Consider the following 21,307-nt stretch of genomic DNA (forward strand, 5'->3'; position numbering starts at 1 on the left):
TATGACCTTGAATCATGATCATCTCCAAAAGCCACCTCTAGGGCTATCTTGCCCACTGGATACGCCAGTTTACCAGGAACCACACCATGAAAGACGGTGTTCGACGGTTTAAGATTCTTATCTCTCAATCCCATACGGCGGAAGGTATCATAGTAAACGATATTGATACTGCTTCCCCCATCCATAAGCACCCTGGTGAACTTATACCCCCAACTTAAGGTGCCACCACTAAGGCCAGATGACCCGGATTATCAACCCGGGGTGGGTGATCCTCTCGACTCCATAAAATTGGTTGTTCAGACCAGCGCAAATACTAAGGCACTGCCGGTTCAACAGAGTTCACGACCCTTTTGTGAAGCTTCTGATCACACTTACACAAGCTAGTAGTGAAGACATGATACTGCCCACTATTCAACTGCTTCGGATTGCTCTGATAACCCGATTGTTGCTGCTGGTGATTCCCCTGATGGTTATAACCTCCCTGATTGCCCTGATTACCTTGATTGCCATGTCCGGTCTGATGGCCTTGGAATCCTGAACCGGAGCTACCGCCTCCATAACCCGGCCCATGAAAACCGCCTCCTAAACCGCCGGGCGGGCCATTGTCGTATTGGAACATATTGGAATTTTTGAACTCTTGCATGATGAAGCAATCTTTCCAAAGATGCGAAGCTGGCTTCTCCTTCGATCCGTGCGTTGGACAAGGTTGATTTAACAAGCGCTCTAGATTGGGGCCTGACCCTCCGCCCCTCTGGGGCGGTTTGACCTTACGACACTGACCGTTATCCTGAGCATTGGTGTTAGCCACAAAGTCCAAACTATTGTCTGCCTTGCGCTTACCATTGTTCCCATGACCTGCCAGATTGTGCTGCTGCCCCTTGGTATTGCTGTTCTTTTTCCCCTTCCCCGTTTTGTCATCCTCAGACTCAGGGTCTTTGGTACTATCTGAATCGACATATTTCACCAAAGCAGCCATAAGGGTTGACATGTCATTGCAGTGACGTTTGAGCCTTCCCAACTTCAGTTTTAATGGCATAAATCGGCAATTGCCTTCCAACGTCAAAACTGTTGTATCCGCATTGATGCGGTCTGACAAATGCAGAATAGCCGAGACTCGTTTCACCCAATGGGTTGTAGACTCCCCATCCTCTTGAACACAAGCGGCCAGGTCCACAATCGACATAGGCTGCTTACAAGTATCCTTAAAATTCTGGATAAACCGGTTTTTTAACTCGGCCCATGACCCAACGGAGTTAGCCGGTAAGCTCTTTAACCAAGTACGAGTTGTCCCATCCAACATCATGGTGAAGTACTTAACACACACTGCTTCATCCACATCCAGCATCTCCATTGCCATCTCATAACTCTCAACCCATGACTCAGGGGGTAAATCGGTAGTGTAATTGGGCACCTTACGAGGGCCTTTAAAATCCTTGGGCAGTCGTACGTTACGCAAAGCAGGGGTGAGACACGGAACCCCTAAAGAACTAAAGACCACACCTGGCTCCACTAAAGCGGTAGGACAAACCGGAGTAAGCTGATGAGCCGCATGATGTGCTGCTAACTCAGCTTCTCGACGTGCACGACCATGATCCACCACATCCTGCACATTAGCACCACCACCTGCCGGGTTATGCCCTCGCCGTGAGTTACGGTGATGTGCACTGCTTGAAACGGCCGATTCATCCTCAATGTGCCTGCTGTAGCTCCAACTTGGACGGGGGGTGGAATGAATCCTCTCGCGACTATGCGAATAAGCCTGCTGCTAGGTTAAAGCTGTTTGAAGGAGCTCTCTGGCCTGTCGTGTCTCAATTGCCACTGGTGACTCACCGTCAATCGGGAGGGCTGCCAATCGTGAAGCGGCAGCCACAATGTTATCCAACGGGTTGGAGTAATGCCCCAGGGGCGTCGGAACGTACTATGGCACAATGTTGTTCTGACAAGGCGGGTCCATCGTGCGCGGCTGAACCGGCGCTCCTGTTACCGGTGCCCGCGTCCGGTTTATCACTGGCTAGTTACTGGTCCCCGCTCCTGGCTTGTTGAAGAGGTTTCTTGGCTCATAACCCGGCGGGAGGTGCGACCGGTATCTCCTCCTCATGACATCATCTAAGGCGCTCTGATCCAGCCTAAGCCGGTAGGCCTGAGCTTTTAACTCGGCCCGTTCTGTAGCCATCCTGGAGTTCTCTACTACCAGGTACGCTTTAGCCTGAGTTATCTGATCTTTCACCTTTGCAATCTCCGCGTTGTGCTGATCTTGGTTTGCTGCCTCCACCTCTGCTGCCAGCAACGTTGCTAAAGCGTCGAACAAATCAGACAAAACCTGAGCCAGAGGTGGCGCAGAGCCCCCTGCCCCTGCTGGCATTGCTGTGGCTGAACCGGAGATCATTGCCGTAGCGGTAGAAGAGGGCCGTGCCGGCTGTGTACCGGCCATGAAGACCGCGGCCCAGTTTGGCAGATCAAGGGGGTCCAGAATACTGTTGCCATCAGAACCTCCACTAACCTTCCATCATGTAACTGGTATAGCGACTCAGTCTCTCCGGTTGAAGACTCCTCATCGGAGCAGACAACGGTTTCGCCACTAGATGCCGATCCATCCTCATATTCCGCTCCGTGGATGACACCTACGAAGACATGCTTTACGGCAGGCTGAACCGAGGCAGAGCTTGCACGCTGAGCCGTCTCGATGGTGTTGGTGTAGATGTCCGGCTCAGGGCCCGGTTCGCCGATCTTGCCGATGAAGACGTGAATTCCACCAAAGGGGCCCGATACCCGTATTCAATTGAACCGGCCTCGGGACCCCATACTGCGTCATCGATGTAGAGCTTGCCGCGATGACTCTTAGTCATTTTGCCCATAGTGTATCCCTTGAGTCCTTCGAAGCTGCCTTTCAAGAACTCAGAACCATCGTGCGATAGCCCCATGGTGGGCGCCAACTGTCGTGGTTTTGTCACGGCAGATGTCCTCGTGAAAGGACTTAGTTGTGGAGCCATTGCTACGGGTGAGCTTAAAGGGGTTAAACCGGACAAGGGACACGAGAGTTTTATATTAGTTCGGCCCCTTCGATGAAGGTAAAAGCCTATGTCTAGTTGTGATGGAATTGCAGGGGTTTCGATGACCAGGGAGCGAATCCGCTTTACCTGGCTCTCGAGTTGTTGTGTGTTGTGTTGTGTTGTGTTGTCCCTAAACCGCCGCCTGGTCGTCCCTTTATATACACAGGTTGACACCCGTCGGTTTATAGAGTCCCGAGGCCGGATCATTAACGTGTCCAACTCGGTCTCTCTCCTTCCTATCTTACAATGCAAGTTACATGAGAAATTCGGTTTACATCTACAGGCCTTAACCCACCTTTGGGCCTTGGGCCTTCGTAAAGCGCCACCATCCTCACGTATTCATGGGTTTCTAATCTTCATAGAGTTAACCCAGCTACTCCTGGCCGGTTTACGTCCAGTAGTAATATCCCCAACAGTAGAGAAAGCTGAAAACTGAAAACTGACTGTCATGATGCAGCGAGAGCTGGTCAGCTGTTCGAGAGGTTTCAAATCCTTAGAGATTTTTTCCGCTTTACGCGAGGAATCGGTTTTTAGCCGATCAGGTGTGTATAGTGCCCCTGGTTCGGCCTTCCGAATACCAGGGGCTTCGCCAAAATTCTCATTGTCAAACTCCTATGGCTAAGTGAGGGTGTTAAAAGCCGCATAGTCTGATTGCCTTGTCCGTTGCGCTAAACACCTCTGATAACCCACAAGTATAGGGGATCACGACCGTTTTCGATAAGTAAGAGTGTCGAACCCAACGGGGAGCTAAAGGTAGAACAAATATTCCCTCAAGTTCTATCGACCACCGATACAACTCTACGCACGCTTGACGTTCGCTTTACCTAGAACAAGTATGAAACTAGAAGTACTTTGTTGGTGTTGTTGGATAGGTTTGCAAGATAATAAAGAGTACGTAAATAAAAAGTAGGGGCTTCTTAGATTAAGAAACAATAAAGTAAATATAGCGAGTGTGGAAAAGTGGTGGTAGGAGTTGCGAAATTGCCCCTAAGCAATTGACTACTTTACTAGACCGATAGCAAGTATTATGTGGGAGAGGCCACTACTAGCATGTCATCCCTGACTTGGAATTCTATGCACTTATGATTGGAACTATTAGCAAGCATCCGCAACTACTAATGTTCATTAAGGTAAAACCCAACCATAGCATTAAGATATATTGGTCCCCCTTCAATCCCGTATGCATCAATTTCTATGCTAGGTTGAAGCTTCTGTCACTCTTGCCCTCCAATACGTAGTCCTATCAACATACAACTAACCCTAGGGTGTGATCCACGCGCGCAATCATATGATGGGCACCAAAGGACAGCAACATAACCACAAGCAAATTAAATCAATCATAGCAATTCATCAACCATCGATAGGACAACGAAAATCTACTCAGACATCATAGGATGGCAACACATCATTGGATAATAATATGAAGCATAAAGCACCATGTTAAAGTAGAGGGTACAGCGGGTTGCGGGAGAGTGGACCGCTGTAGATAGAGGGGGGAAGGTGATGGAGATGTTGGTGAAGATGGCAGAGGTGTTGGTGTAGATCGCGGTGATGATGATGATGGCCACGGCGGCGTTCCGGCGCCACCGGAAGAGAAGGGGAGAGGGGGACCCTTCGTCTTCTTCTTCCTTGACCTCCTCCCTAGATGGGAGAAGGATTTCTCCTCTGTTCCTTGGCCTCCATGGCATGGGAGGGGCGAGAGCCCCTCCGAGATTAGATCTGTCTCTCTGTCTCTCTCTGTTTCCGCGTTCTCAGATTCTTCCCTTTCACCATTTCTTATATTCCCGGAGATCCGTAACACCGATTGGGCTGAAATTTTGACACGATCTCTATCCGGAAATTAGCTTTCTTGCGGCGAAAGAAGGGCATCAACCGCCTTACGAGGTGGCCACGAGGGTTAGGGGCGCGCCTGCCTCCCCAGGGCGCGCCCCCTACCTCATGGGCCCCTCGAGCATCGTCTCGCGTGGATTCTTGTTCCCAAAAATCATATATATTCCAAAAAAATCTCCATCGGTTTTTCTTCCGTTTGGACTCCGTTTGATATGGATATTCCGCGAAACAAAAAATATGCAACAAACATGAACTGGCACTGGGCACTGGATCAATATGTTAGTCCCAAAAATAGTATAAAAAGTTGCCAAAAGTATATGAAAGTTGAACAATATTGGCATGGAACAATCAAAAATTATAGATATGACGGAGACGTATCAACCTCCTTTAAGGACTAAAATGTGGAGTAAAGAGTGTTTAGATTTATCCCGAACACCCCCGTACTATCTACGTGGGGGCAGAAGCTGACGACTGGTTAACCCTCATATTTAATAAATGGCCGCACAGGAGGTAAAATTTTAAGAGTCACAAGCACTATATTACATAACGACATTGTTTCATATTACAGGACAGGATAACATGAATGTTTTCATGGGAATATAACATCCTTCGCACATTGCTCCGCCACAAGGCAGGATCCCTCCAGGACACTATCAAAATAAAGCTTGGGTCGGTGGTGCTCCTTGGCCTCAGGCGGCCCCTCGGTCATCAACTTCTTGGCATCCATCTTCGCCCAGTGCATCTTGGTGCGAGCAAAGGCCATCCGTGCACCTTCAATGCAAACCGACCTCTTCACGACTTCAAGCCGTGGGCAGGAACTCACAAGCCGCTTCACAAGTCCGAAGTAACTGCCGGGCATGGGCTCAGCAGGCCATAGCCGGACTATTAGGTCCTTCATGGCTAGCTCGGCCGCCTTGTGCAGCTCGACCAGTTGTTTTGGTTGGTCGCTAAAGGGCACCGGATGTTCTGGTCCAAGGTATTGAGACCATAATAGCTTCTCCGTAGAACTCCCTTCTTCAGCTCGATAGAACTCGGCAGCATCCAATACGCTGCGTGGCAAATCCATAAACGCCCCTGGAGAGCTCCAAATTCAGGTACGTAAAAGGAACATTTCCTCCAAAGACTTGCTTTGCATAATGAAGGCCTTACCCGCTGCGATCTTCCTGGCCACTTGGATTTCCTGAAGGGCGCTCTGGGCTTCGGCTTGGGCATCTTGTGCGCTCTGGCGGGCCTTCGCAAGTTTGGACCCTTGCGTCTTAGAATCATGCTCCAAGGACTCGTACTTCTCAATGGTGTCCTGGAGCTCTTGCTGGACCTCGCTGACCCGGGCCTCATGCTTCTCGCGCGCGGCGCGTTCCTTGGCCGCTTTGATCTCAGCCTTGACTAACGCCTTCTTGAGGGCCTCCACCTCGGTCGTGGCCCCTAATAAAGTTAATGATACTTTAGCCAGCACGAACCATTCATCCTTCCTAAATATACACGCAGGTTACTGCATACCTTGGCTGTCCTCCAGCTGCTTCTTCACGAGGCCGAGCTCTTCCTCGGCCCGCTCCAGGTTCCGCTTCAGTCCGGAGACCTCCGCAATATGAGCAGTAGCAGCCAGTAGCGATGCCTTCTTATTCACATAGACATCTTATGTTAGACTCCTGCAAAAATTATTTTGATCCTCTGTTCGGCTTTTTCTTTCCGAACACCGAACAGAGCATCAGGGGCTACTGTCTACACTGTGATATTCTCTCTACAATTACATTACTTACCTCAAAGCCTGTTAGAAGGCTAGCACAGGCTTCAGTCAGTCCGCTCTTGGCAGACTGAACCTTCTCGATCACCATGCCCATAAGGATACGGTGTTCATCCACAATGGAAGCGCCTCACAGCACTTCCAGCATATTATCCGGTGCCTCTGATTGGACAGAGGCCACCAGTGGAAGAGGCACACCTCCTCCTTTCGGGGAAGGATGCTCGCTTGACTCTAGAGCCATGTAGGTCTCCGGAATGGTATCCGGCTGGGGGCCGAATTGAACTTGGCCCCCATCACCAGTCCCCATGGGGGATTTTCCCCATGTGTCCGGCGGCCGAGGAGTCATCCTTTGGCGCCACACCAACGACCTCCGGAACCTCTCCCTGACCTGGGAAGATCCTTTGGGACACCACCTTGTCATCACCCTTGGTCGAGGGAGAGTGAGCAGGCGGCGGTGACACGCTGGCCATCTCCTTTGAATTTAGCAAACCTCCTGTTGAGGATCGCGGGGAGCTGTCGCGGGCCGGACTGTAGTAGCACAATATAAACATATTAATATTACAAAGTGGGAAGCCCAGACATTTGGATGTGCATAAGGTACTTATGAGGAGGCCCGAGGCTTGGTTCGGGGGGTCGCTCCGGACTACTATCAACATCCCACGCGGAGTTATCCGCAAGGGAGCCCTTCCCCCTCTTGGGCACCTTCACCTCCAAATTTGGGGAGGCCCCCTTTTCTTCCTTCCCCCCTCAGGGGGGTCGCTTTCTTCCTCCTCCTCGTCATCGTCTTCAGCGGCTGAAGAGTGAGTCTCGTCTTCGGACGTCACGTCCGAAGCACCTTTTTGGCGAAGGCCTCTCCTGGCCCCCTTGGCCGTTTTCTTGGCCTTCTTCTCCGGCACATCATAAGGCGTCGGAAACAACATCTTCATCAAAAGTGGGGTTTCTTGGTCTTCGGGTAGCGGAGCCTAGCAATTAATCTGCCCTGCTATATCGATCCAAGCCTAAAAAATTGATAGGAAGTCTTAGACTCCTTCCTCAAAATATGCCAGTAAAGGGTATACCTTGAAAACATTAAAGAACTTACCGAATTAGCCTGACGTTTTAAGCTAAGCCCGCGATCCTCGATCGTGGGCGGTGGTGTCTCGCCGGCCTTGAAGAGAACTTTCCAGATGTCTTCGTGCTTCATGCCGAAGAGCTCTAGTAGCGTCTGGTGCTTGGCCAGATCGAACTCCCACAAATAGCAAGTCCAGTGTTGGCATGGAAGGATCCAGCGAATGAGCATAACCCGGATCACATTGACAAGTTTGATCCTCTTGGTCATGTTCTGGACGCACGTCTGGAGCCCAGTCAGCTCATTCGAAGAACCCCAGGTTAGGCCCTTCTCTTGCCAGGAGGTGAGCCGCATCGAAACTCTGGATCAGAATTCGGGGGCCGCCGCCCAGTTGGTGTCGCGCGACTCGGTGATGTAGAACCACCCCGACTGCGACCCCTTCACCGTCTCCACAAAGGAGCCCTTGGGCCAGGTGACGTTGGGCATCTTGCCCACCATGGCGCCTCCGCACTCTGCTTGTTGGCCGCTCACCACCTTCCGCTTCACATTGAAGGTCTTCAGCCATAGGCCGAAGTGAGGTGGGATGCGGAGAAAGGCCTCGCACACGACAATAAATGTCAAGATGTTGAGGATAGAGTTGGGGGCCAGATCATGGAAGTCCAGCCCATAGTAAAACATCAATCCGCAGACAAACGGGTGGAGAGGGAATCCCAGCCCGCGGACGAAGTGTGTGAGAAACACCACCCTCTCATGGGTCTCTGGGGTAGGGACGATTTGTCCCTTGGCCGGGAGTCGGTGAACGATCCCCTTGGCCAGGTATCTGGCCTCCCGGAGCTCCTTGATGTCCTCCTTCTTGACGGAGGAGGCCATCCACTTGCCTCCAGCTCCGGATCCGGACATGATTGGAGTGCTAGAGCTTGGGCACTGGAGCTCGAGTATGGATGGGCAGAGGAAGGAGAAGGCATGTGAGAAGAAGGGGGGATCCTTATCCCCTTATAAAGGCAGTGAATATCGAACGCCTCCCCACTTGCCTTAAAACTCGCCTACTCCTAAGGGCTGTGTAAACAGCACGGTTGGGTTACCCACGCCCGCATTGATGAGAATCCCGCAATAAGTGGACACGATCTCTGCTTCGACAAGACGTGCCAATGGCAACCACGTCTCGAAACATGGAGCGGCAGACGAAAAACGGTTTGAAATTATGACCGGATAGACATGATGTCATGTTGTAAAAAGTTGTTAGCGGATTGGACTCGTGGATTATTATATTCTCTCTGCGGTTGTGTGTGGGGTGTGTGTTACAGGTCCGGACACGATCAATACGTCCCAAGACTATCTTGGAGTTCAGAAGGAGGAACCCGCCTTGCAATGCCGAAGACAGATCTACGCGTTGGATACCATGTCATTGAAGCCAGGTTCACCGGCTACTGAGGGAGTCCTAGACTAAGGGGTCCTCGGGCATCCGACCTGTTAGCCATGGGCCGGACTGATGGGTTGTGAATATACGAAGACCGAAGACGGTAACCGTGTCTGGATGGGACTCTCCTTGGCATGGAGGGCAAGCTTGGCGACCGAACATGTAGATTCCTTCTTTGTAAATGACCTTGTGTAACCCTAGATCCCCCCGGTGTCTATATAAACTGGAGGACTTAGTCCGGAGAGGAGATACATTATCATAACCATACGAGCTAGGCCTTTAGGGTTTAGCTACTACGATCTCGTGGTATATCAACTCTTGTAATACTCATATTCATCAAGATCAATCAAGCAGGACGTAGGGTATTACCTCCATAGAGAGGGCCTGAATCTGGGTAAAACATTGTGTCCCCTGTCTCCTGTTACCATCGACCTTAGACGCACAGTTCGGGACCCCCTACCCGAGATCCGCCGGTTTTGACACCGACAAGTACCACAGCTGTAGAGTATAGTATTTTACGAGTCCAATCTGCTGATAATTTTTATAACGTGACATCACGCTCACCCGGTTATTTATTTTGAACCATTTCCTATCCCACCGTTCCACGTTTCGAGGTGTGGTTGTCATTGGCACATCCTGTCAAAGTAGAGATCGTGTCCCCTTATTGCAGGATTCTCATCAATACGAGCGTGGGTAACCCAAACGTTATGTTGGAAAGATTCCTTAGGAATAGGCAAGTCTTCAGGCTCAGGAGGAGGCGTCCAATACCCGGTACCTTTATAAAGGAACCAAGGGCCGTCTTTTTATACCAAACATCTCCTCAGCCTTTCCATCCTCAAGTTCTAGCACCCAAGGTTCGACTTCATTGCTCCAAGCTTCCCCATCATGTCCGGGCCCAGCCCTCAAGGTTGATGGGTGGCTTCCTCCGTTACAGAGGAGGATATTGCAAAGCTTCGGGAGGCCAGATACCTGACCGCGGAGACCTCACACAGGCTCCCTGCTCAAGGACAAATTATTCTCACCCCCAGATCCGGCGAGAGGGTCGTATTCATCCCTCACTTCCTCCGAGGGCTGGGGTTTGCTCTCCACCGCTTTGTCCAGGGGTTAATGTTTTATTACGGACTAGATTTCCACGATCTAGCTCTGGATTCTTTCCTCCGTATCTTGGTGCTTATCATCACGTGTGAGGCCTTCCTCCGAATCCCTCCACACTTCGGCTTATGGCTCAAGACCTTTAGTGTGAAGCCGAAGGTAATCGGCGGGGAACAGCTGGAGTGCGATGGCACTGTAGTAAGCGAGCTCACCAACTCTCTCTGGCCAAAAGGCTCTTTCATCGAAGCTTCCAACCAATGGCAGCGGGAGTGGTTTTACGTCACGGAACCCCGTGGTACCAAATGGGCCGCTATATCTGCGTTCCGTTCCGGCCCTCCACCACAGCTTGCATCATGGATTAATAAGGGGTTGGACTGTGGATCAGTTGATGAAGTGCGGACTTATAGAGCCGCATCTGAACCCTCCTTGAGAGGGGAATTGATCTTGTCCACGTGATTCAAGTAATGCTAGTTCACCGAATCCTGCCATGCCAGCGCAGGCCTCACCGCATGTGGTAGTTTAATCCAGAAGAACCACAAACCCTCCAACACTTCTTTGGCACTATGCACGAAGGGATGTGGAAGCTGTTTTTCAGGAAGCAAAAACATTGGCCGGACACTACCGAGGATGTTGGCCTTGACTGCAACCGTCCAGATACTCCGGTAAGAATTTGTCTTCCGAACACTTTGTAGTTACGCATACCGTAGTATGGTACTGAGCAAACTATCTTCCTCTAGGGCTGGATAAAGAAAGCGGAACTAATTATGTGTTCGGCCCCCCTACCCGAAGGCCCAGCGAATCATGTTTTAACAAGGATGCTGGTCCCGGCACCATACCCGTTGCCTGTGAAGGATGGCAAGACAGAGAGTGGAGGACCAAAGATGGCCCCTATCCCGAGGGTACATCAGACATTTTGTCCGGAGGAATCAAAATTCCCTCGTCAGAAGACAAAAGTGAAGGGGGGGGGCAACGTCTCCTCCCCCTATGGAAAGAAAAGGTCCGCCTCCAAAGATTGGGAGGAAAAGGCTCCTAAGCGAGGCAAGATGCCTTTGTCGGGTGGCTTGGGCTTGGAGGACGTCGACGCACAGTCTCAAGACAAGGACAAGCCTCAGGCCAAATCGTAAGCGAACAAGGATGTTTTAAACATGTCCCGTTCTTTTCTTGTAATACCTAGAATATATATTTTTTGTAGTTTGGCACACAGTCTTCTTCAACAATCCTCTTCCTCGGGGGACCTTCTCCCAGAGATGATGGAAAGCGAGATGCCTCCATCGGCCTCTCCGCCCAATAGGGCGGACGACTTCGAGTTGTCATCGCGGAGGGCCTCCCCCGACCAACAGGTGGTGCGAGGGATGATGAAGACATTACCCGAAGGTGACACTTCGGTGGCCCAAGGTCTGGGGACCAACAATGAAGGCCCTAAACAATCCGTTCTACAGCTGGATACGAATAAACTGATCCCTTCAAAGGGTGGCCGTACTCCTATAGCAGCCTCCGGAGACCCAGAGGCGCCGGACATACTGACGAACATGTTGCGGCAGGCGTCCATCTCAGAGGACCATCGTACCTTGATGGGCACGGTGGTTGAAAAGGTCCTGTCCATGAAGAGCGGACTGAATGAGGCCTTTGTGGGCCTACTAAGAGGTTTCGAGGTTTGTACTGTAATATGTTCAATTGTGTTTTATTCACAAAATACACCTGTGTATAGATAGTAGCCCCTGAGACTCTGATTGGCTTCCCGAGAGAGGTGATTAGAGGATCAAAAGAAATGCCCAGGGACTGACCTGATTAATTGGAACACAGGCGGTGACTACTCCGGTAACTGCCCAAACTACAGAAGTTGCGGATTTGCAACATAAGATTGATGAGGCGGATAATGATATCGCGCTTATCAACATGCGACTTGACGAGGCGCAAGGTATGTTTTTGGGGCAGCCATACTATGCACATGTTTACAATATAAGCATGATGCGAAGATTTGTGTAATAAGATGCACATATCTGCAGATGGTGCTACCGCAGTCGAGATCCTTCGAGCTGAGCTAGCCCGGGCCAAGGAGCAGGCCCAAATTAGTAATGCGGCTGCCGAAAAGGCATCTGCCGAGTTAAAGGCCGAACAGGCTGCTCGGCACCAATACGAGGATAAAATATCCTCGATAACCCTTGAACTAAAGGAGGCCGCTAGCCGCTACGGATTTCTCGAGAGGGATAATAAATCCAAAATGGCTGATCTTGAAAAGGCCTTACAATAGGCAAGAGAAGCCCAGTCCGAATCTAGAGCGGCCCAGGAGGAGATCCGACAAGCTGGGGAGATCACGACCAGTAAGCCCTTTTTATTGCAAACTAAGTTCGGCGATCCGAATTATGCCCTGCTTAATCAAGTGTGGAGTTCTCCAGATGCTTTGTTGGATTTACCGAAGAGTGCTTCCAATGCAGCGCAGTTTTACCAAGCGCAAGAAGGGTACGCAACAGAGACGATTTTCTGGTTGCAATTTGGTGCGTCAAAGCACCCATTGTTGCTAAACGAGCAGATGACCCAATGGGCAGAACTGCACCGGATATCCGGTGCTTCCATGAAAGACGTCGTAGTCCGGCTGTGGCCGACCGAGCCAATTCCGGATAGTTATTTTGGTTTGGTGTGGTGACTTGCTGCCACGGTGCCGCGCATCGACGCCGTTAAGCGATCAACATGCATTGAAGGTGCACGGATGGCCTTTGCCCGTGTGAAAACATACTAGACGAAGATGAAGGCCATCGGTGTTGCAGCGAAGAGTCCACCCAAGGGCAAGGACCATCACGCACCAGAGCATTATTTCGAAGATGTCTTAGAGGCTGCCCGGTTGATAGAGGGTCAGTGCTCGAAAGATATGATGTTCGAGTGAGATGTATTGACATTGTGAAAAACGGTATTATGAAATAATAAAGTTTATTTTAGAGTTGCTTAAAAGCTTTGAATCCTCCATGCGACCGTTTTCATATAATCTGAAAGATTTCCAGTCGTCGGCTTCAGCCCCCTCGTAGGAAGTACGGGGGTGTTCAGAAAAGCAATTGATCACTCTTAACCCAAGTCTTGGTCCAAAAAGGAGGTGTCAATGTGGTGAAATAGGCAATCGGACTATAGGGCATTAACACTTTCACTTAGCCATAGGAGTTCTATGGTGGATCTATGATATAGATCCTGGTATGTACGCGGCTTATTCTCATATGATGCGTTTACATATTCGACCTGAAAGAGGCCCTTCGTGTGACACAGAGGGAATCACGAAAGATTTCAATAAGTCATCGAGTGGTTGACCAGCTCTCGCCGCATCATGATAGTCAGTTTTCGGCTTTCTCTACCGAGGTGCTTAACCAGGTTAACCGGAAGCACAATCGCAGTAGTTCTCCCTTTACTACCCTAGCCGATAGAGCAGAACATAGGGTAGCAAGCACAGGAGCCGGGCAACCCAACTATTGACCCAAAACATGATTCGGAGCTAACGCATATAAGGCCAAACTCGCGACGCCGAAGTACGCTATAGAGCTGTTCGGACTTGTCGGCAACTCGTTTGTTCACATACCGAGCCCCTGGCAAGTTATGCCAAGGTGTATGTTTGAAACAACCGTAGGGGCAAAACTCAGTTCTTTTAGGAAAGAGTGAATTATTTTTACTGGGATCTGAGTGACATGCCAATTCTTTATATAGATAACAAAGCCGCACCCTGGCTATTTGACATGCCCGTGGTCGAAGGCGGAGGAAAAAGGCATATTACAGTCTCAAAATAAAGACTGCGGTCTACAAAAAGTTATTTTGGACCTCCTGTCGCACGTCTGCGCTGCCTGTCCTTGGTGATGGGACTACTTGACGGAAATAGTCCTGAGGTGAGTGTATGAATCCGAACTCCGATAAAGTCCATGATATGATTAGCCTTTGTGTCACCTATTGTAAAGGAAAATTAAAGAGAAACAGAAATGAGAAAAGAAACAAAGGTTATAGTAGTGCTTGCAGGCTCGTCCGTACTGTGCTTCCGCTGATGCCCATGGTATCTTAAGTGCATAGTCATGTATGCGCGATACGAATTTTGCAGGTATATGAGTTGGGCGGCGGAAGCCGAACTGCTAGTTCTGCTTCGAAATTGGCCGATCCTGGTGAATGGAGACCGGTGGCTTAATGGCCGACAAGGTATGCGGTTTAATAAGACCGCTTTGAACATCAGCTGAGGTTGCCATAGTGTGATCCTCGGTTTGGAGAGAGTACTTCTCCTGCTCGCCTGCAGAGTTGTGAGTCGCGTATACCATGTCCACTATTTTCACTTTGGGGGGAAATTGTTTCTGACCCCCGGTATTTGGTTGGTGAGCCTCTTCGTCGTAGCTATCGCTTGGCGGCCTCCTTCCTTTGTGTTCGGCGTTGAGCTTGCCAGCCTGCTTGAAGACCCAACAACTTCTATTGGTATGATTAGCTGGTTTGTCAGGGTGGCCATGAATCTGGCAGGGCCGATCCAATATCATGTTCAAATTGGATGGTCCGTCCCTGTTTGCCTTGAATGGCCTTTTCTGTTGACCGGTTTTGGGGCCGCTGAATCTAGCGTTGACCGCTGTGTCATGCGTTCTTTAATTATCATTGTGATGTTTGTAGTTGCTGTATCGTGGCTTGCCATTGCCTTCTCGGACTTCGGAAGTGTTCGGATCGCTGGCGCTGTTGCTTCTACGAGCGAGCCAGCTGTCTTCTCCGACGCAAAAGCGGGTCATCAGAGCCATAAGGGCTGGCATGGATTTTGGTTTTTCTTGACCGAGGTGGCGAGCTAGCCACTCGTCCCGGACACTGTGTTTGAAGGCTGCTAGGGCTTCCGCATCCGGGCAATCAACGATTTGGTTCTTTTTAACTAAGAACCTAGTCCAGAGCTTCCTAGATGACTCTCCAGGCTGCTGGACAATATGACTTAAGTCATCAGCATCTGGTGGCTAGACATATGTACCTTGGAAGTTGTCCAAGAAAGCTTCTTCCAAGTCCTCCCAGTTGCCAATAGAATTTTCAGGCAGACTGTTTAACCAGTGCTGAGCTGGCCCTTTTAATTTTAACGGGAGGTATTTGATGGCGTGGAGGTCATCTCCCCGAGCCATATGAATGTGGAGAATAAAGTCCTCGATCCACACCGTGGGGTCAGTTGTTCCATCGTATGATTCGATGTTTACGGGTTTAAACCCTTTTGGGAATTCATGATCCATTACCTCATCAGTAAAGCAAAGAGGGTGTGCGGCGCCTTTATATCGGGCCGCATCGTGACATAGCTCCGATGGAGTCCGTCTGTGGCATTCGGCCTATGCATGACTAGGTTTGTCACGTCTGGATAGGTAGCCATCAACATGTGTTGAGGCACGTCCTCGTGATCTGTAGATCGATCTGGTATATCCTGCTCTTTTGTTCAGGTCTTGCTGAAGGTCATATGTGTGACCACGAGCTGTTTTATCTCTCCCTTTATAATGAGGGGGGGCGGGCTGGTGTTCGGCTTGAGTTGCCGCTTTATCCCGACCACGTGACGGTCGGTCAGCCCCATTGCGTGATGATGGTATGGGATCCAGCGCCTCATCGTCGAACTGAGGTATCAATTTGCGCTTTGGGTAACTTTTGGTTAGGCACTTAATGCCATGTTCTTCGGCTATCAGGACATCGGTCCATCTATCATTTAGCAGATCTTGATCAGCTTGAAGCTGTTGCTGCTTCTTTTTAGGCTCCTTGCGGTGGCTATTAGCCGTCGCTTAAAGTGTTCCTGCTCGACTCCGTTTACAGATCAAAAATGAAAAAAAGAAAGCATTGCCTTCTTTACTATATCAGGTTCCTCAGACACGATGAAATCCTCGTTGCCAAGGCTCACCTCATCCTTGGAGATTGGAAGATAATTACTATCCTCCAAGTCTTCTTTTGTGGCCTGTTCATTGGGGCTAACCTTCCCATCCTTCTGATCTTCTTGTTCGGAAGTTGTTTCAACGGGATCTTCATTATTTTCGGCACCGTCCGGAGTATTATCTTCTCTTGTGCCGGTATTGCTATTTTTTGCATGACGTGACTTAGAGTGGCGCCGCTGACGTTGGCGCTTAGGCTGTGTCCTAGGAGGTTTATCCTCGACTGGAGCTTCTTTGTCAACATCGTTAGGTTCTTTAGGTGTATCCACCATGTACACATCGTGCGAAGAAGTGGCCGTCCAGCGTCCGGTGAACGGCAGGTTTTGGCCATGCTCCTCATCTGCATCATCGTCCATACCGTCGATGTCTTCAGAGCCGTCATCGAGCCTATCGGTTAAGTATTCGACAGTGGCTATGAAGTGGGTGGCGGGTGGGGAGCGAAATTCCCTGTTGTCAGCTTCTAGTTCGAGCCGGATATAGTTCGGCTGCGAATCCCCCGCTAAGGATAGGTTTTTTAATGAGTTCAGCACATTGCCCAAAGGCGAGTGCCGGAAGATGTCCGTGATGCTGAATTCGGCGATCGATGATTGATCATGCTCGACCTGTGCGGACACACATAATTCAAAACTTATAGCCGGAGACGAGTCCGAGGTTTCGGCGACTCCAACACCAGAGGTTAGGTCTGTGTGCGGTTCCAACACCATGGAGTCTACAGTTTCCGTGGCGGGGTTGAGCTTCCCGTCTTCGGATGGCGCGATCTGCTCCGGATCTAAGGCCAGAGCGATTGCCGGTGCAATTTCCTGGGCATGGCCCAATGACAGATCTAGGTCATGTTCATCGAGGTGGCGGGAAGCGACTGCCGCGGTCCCGAATCCGTCGAAGATCAAGTCTCCGCGGATATCTGCGACGTAGTTCAAGCTCCCGAATTTGACCTGACGGCCAGGGGCGTAGCTATTGATCTGCTCCAGGTGGCCAAGTGAGTTGGCCCGCAGTGTGAAGCCGCCGAACACGAAGATTTGTCCGGGGAGGAAAATTCCTCCTTGGACAGCGTCATTGTTGACGATTGAAGGGGCCATCAAACCTTTTGAGGACGGCAGAGTGGAACTCTCAATGAAAGCACCAATGTCGGTGTCAAAACCGGCGGATCTCGGGTAGGGGGTCCCGAACTGTGCGTACAAGGTCGATGGTAACCGGAAACAGGGGACACGATGTTTACCCAGGTTCGGGCCCTCTCTATGGAGGTAATACCCTACTTCCTGCTTGATTGATCTTGATGAATATGAGTATTACAAGAGTTGATCTACCACGAGATCGTAATGGCTAAACCCTAGAGGTCTAGCTTGTATGGCTATGGTAATGATTGTCCTTCCTCCGGACTAAGTCCTCCGGTTTATATAAACACGGGGAGGATCTAGGGTTACACAAGGTCAGTTACAAAGAAAGGAATCTACATATTCGGTCACCAAGCTTGCCTTCCACGCCAAGGAGAGTCCCATCTGGACACGGGTGCAGTCTTCGATCTTCGTGTTCTTCACAGCCCATCAGTCCGGCCCATGGCTAACAGGCCGGATGCCCGAGGACCCCTTAGTCCAGGACTCCCTCAACTACTATGAGAATTAGTAAGGTACACATCAATAACATGTATATCAAATATACCTTTGTTCACTTTGACATCCTTCTTATCCGACAAATACTTGGGGCAGTTCCGCTTGTAGTGACCAATCTCTTTGCAGTAGAAGCACTCAGTTTCAGGATTGGGTCCAGACTTGGGCTTCTTCCTAGGAGTGACAACTTGCTTGCCATTCTTCTTGAAGTTCCCCTTCTTTCTCTTGCCCTTTTTCTTGAAACTAGTGGTTTTGTTAACCATCAACACTTGACGTTCTTTCTTGATTTCTACCTCCGCAGCTTTGAGCATAGCGAAGAGCTCAGGAATTGTCTTGTCCATCCCTTGGATATTATAGTTCATCACGAAGCCTTTGTAGCTTGGTAGCAGTGATTGAAGAACCCTATCAATAACACTATCATCTGGAAGATTGACTCCTAGCTGAGTCAAGTGGTTATGGTACCCACACATTTTGAGTATGTGTTCACTGACAGAACTGTTTTCCTCCATCTTGCAGCTATAGAACTTGTTGGAGACTTCATATCTCTCAACTCAGTCATTTGCATGAAATATTAACTTCAACTTCTGGAACATCTCATATGGTCCATGACGTTCAAAACATATTTGAAGTCCCGATTCTAAGCCGTAGAGCATGGCACACTGAACTATAGAGTAGTCATCAGACCGCGTCTGCCAAACGTTCAAAGTGTCTACATTAGCGGGAGGGGGCTTTCACCTAGCGGTCCATCAAGGACATAATTCTTCTGTGCAGCAATGAGTATAATCCTCAAGTTACATACCAAGTCTATGTAGTTGCTACCATCATCTTTCAACTTAGCTTTCTCTAGGAACGCATTAAAATTCAAGGGAACGGTAGCACATGCCATTGATCTACAACATAGATATGCAAAAACTATCAGGACTAAGTTCATGATAAATTAAGTTCAGTTAATCATATTACTTAAGAACTCCCACTTAGATAGACATCCCTCGAGTCATCTAAATGATCACGTGATCCATATCAACTAAACCATGTCTGATCATCACGTGAGATGGAGTAGTTTTCAATGGTGAACATCTCTATGTTGATCATATCTACTATATGATTCACGTTCGACCTTTTGGTCTCCAGTGTTCTGAGGCCATGTTTGTACATGCTAGGCTTGTCAAGTTTAACCTGAGCATTCCGCACGTGCAAAACTGTCTTGCATCTGTTGTATGTGAACGTAGAGCTTATCACACCCGATCATCACGTGGTGCCTCGGCATGACGAACTGTCACACTGGTGCATACTTAGGGAGAACACTTATACCTTGAAATTGTAGTGAGGGATCATCTTATAATGCTACCTCCGTACTAAGCAAAATAAGATGCATAGAAGATAAACATCACATGCAATCAAAATATGTGACATGATATGGCCATCATCATTTTGTGCCTTTGATCTCCATCGCCAAAGCACCATCATGATTTCCATCGTCACTGGCTTGACACCTTGATCTCTATCGTAGCATCATTGTCGTCTCACCAACTATTGCTTCTACAACTATCGCTACCGCATAGTGATAAAGTAGAGCAATTACATGGCGATTGCATTTCATACAATAAAGCGACAACCATAAGGCTCCTGCCAGTTGCCGATAACTTTTACAAAACATGATCATCTTATACAATAATGTATATCACATCATGTCTTGACCATATCACATCACAACATGCCATGCAAAAACAAGTTAGACGTACTCTACTTTGTTGTTGCAAGTTTTACGTGGCTGCTACGGGCTTCTAGTAAGAACCATTCTTACCTATGCATCAAAACCACAATGATGTTTCATCAAGTTTGCTGTTTTAACCTTCAACAAGGACCAACCGTAGTCAAATTCGATTCAACTAAATTTGGAGAAACACAAACCCGCCAGCCACCTTTATGCAAAACAAGTTGCATGTCTGTCGGTGGAACCGGTCTCATGAATGTGGTCATGTAAGGTTAGTCTGGGCCACTTCATCCAACAATACCGCCAAATCAAAATAAGACGTTGGTGGTAAGCAGTATGACTATCATCGCCCATAACTCTTTGTGTTCTACTCGTGCATATCATCTACGCATAAACCTGGCTCTGATACCACTATTGGGTAACGTAGCATGCAATTTCAAAAAAATTCTTACACTCATCTAGGAGATGCATAGAAATGAGAGGGGGAGAGTGTGTCCACGTACCCTCGTAGACCAAAAGCGGAAGCGTTAGCTTAACGCAGTTGATGTAGTCGAACGTCTTCTTGATCCAACCGATCAAGCACCGAATGTACGTCACCTCTGAGTTGTGCACACGTTCAGCTCGATGACGTCCCTCGAACTCTTGATCCAGCAAAGTGTCAAGGGAGAGTTTCGTAAGCACGACGGCGTGGTGACGGTGATGGTGAACTGATCCGCGCAGGGCTTCGCCTAAGCACTATGTGAATATGACCGGAGGCGTAAACTATGGAGGGGGCGCCACACACGGCTTGGAACAATTGATATGCGTTAGAGGCACCCCCACCCCTGTATATAAAGGAGGGAGAGGGGAGGAGGCCGTCCCTAGGCGCTCCCCAAGTAGGAGGAGTCCTACTTGGGCTCCTAGTAGGATTCGGCCCCACCTTTCCTTTTATCAAAGGGGGAAGGGGGAAGGAGAGAGAGAGGGAGAAGGAAAGGGGGGCGCCGCCCCCTCCCCTAGTCCAATTCGGACTCCTCCCTTGCGGGGGGTGCGCCACCCATATGTGGGCTAGTGTGCCTCCCTCCCATCGCCCATATCTTCCCCCGGGGGTTCCAGTAACCCCCCCGGTACTTTGATGTGTACCCAATAAATTCTGAAACACTTCCAGTGTCCGAATACTATCATCCAATATATCAATCTTTACCTCTCGACCATTTCGAGACTCCTCTTCATGTCCGTGATCTCATCCGGACTCTGAACAAAATTCGGTCACCAAATCACATAACTCATATAATACAAATCATCATCGAACGTTAAGCGTGCGGACCCTACAGGTTCGAGAACTATGTAGACATGACCGAGACACCTCTCTGGTCAATAACCAATAGCGGAACCTGGATGCTCATATTGGTTCCTACATATTATATGAAGGTCTTTATCGGTCAAACCGTAATGACAACATACGTCATTCCCTTTGTCATCGGTATGTTACTTGCCCGAGATTCGATCGTCGATATCTTCATACCTAGTTCAATATCATTACCAGAAAGTCTCTTTACTCATTCCGTAATGTATCATCCCATAGCTAACTCATTAGTCACATTACTGGCAAGGCTTATCATGATGTGCATTACCAAGAGGGCCCAGAGATACCTCTCCGATACTCGGAGTGACAAATCCTAATCTCGATCTATGCCAACCCAACAAACACCTTTGGAGATACCTGTAGAGCATCTTTATAATCACCCAGTTACATTGTGACGTTTGACAGCATACAAGGTATTCCTCCGGTATTCAGGAGTTGCATAATCTCATAGTCAAAGGAATATGTATAAGTCATGAAGAAAACAATAGCAATAAAACTTAACGATCATTATGCTAAGCTAACAGATGGGTCTTGTCCATCACATCATTCTCCTAATGATGTGATCGCTTTCATCAAATGACAGCTCATGT

The sequence above is a fragment of the Triticum aestivum genome, chromosome 6A (assembly GCF_018294505.1).
Source record: "Triticum aestivum cultivar Chinese Spring chromosome 6A, IWGSC CS RefSeq v2.1, whole genome shotgun sequence".
NCBI lineage: Eukaryota > Viridiplantae > Streptophyta > Magnoliopsida > Poales > Poaceae > Triticum > Triticum aestivum.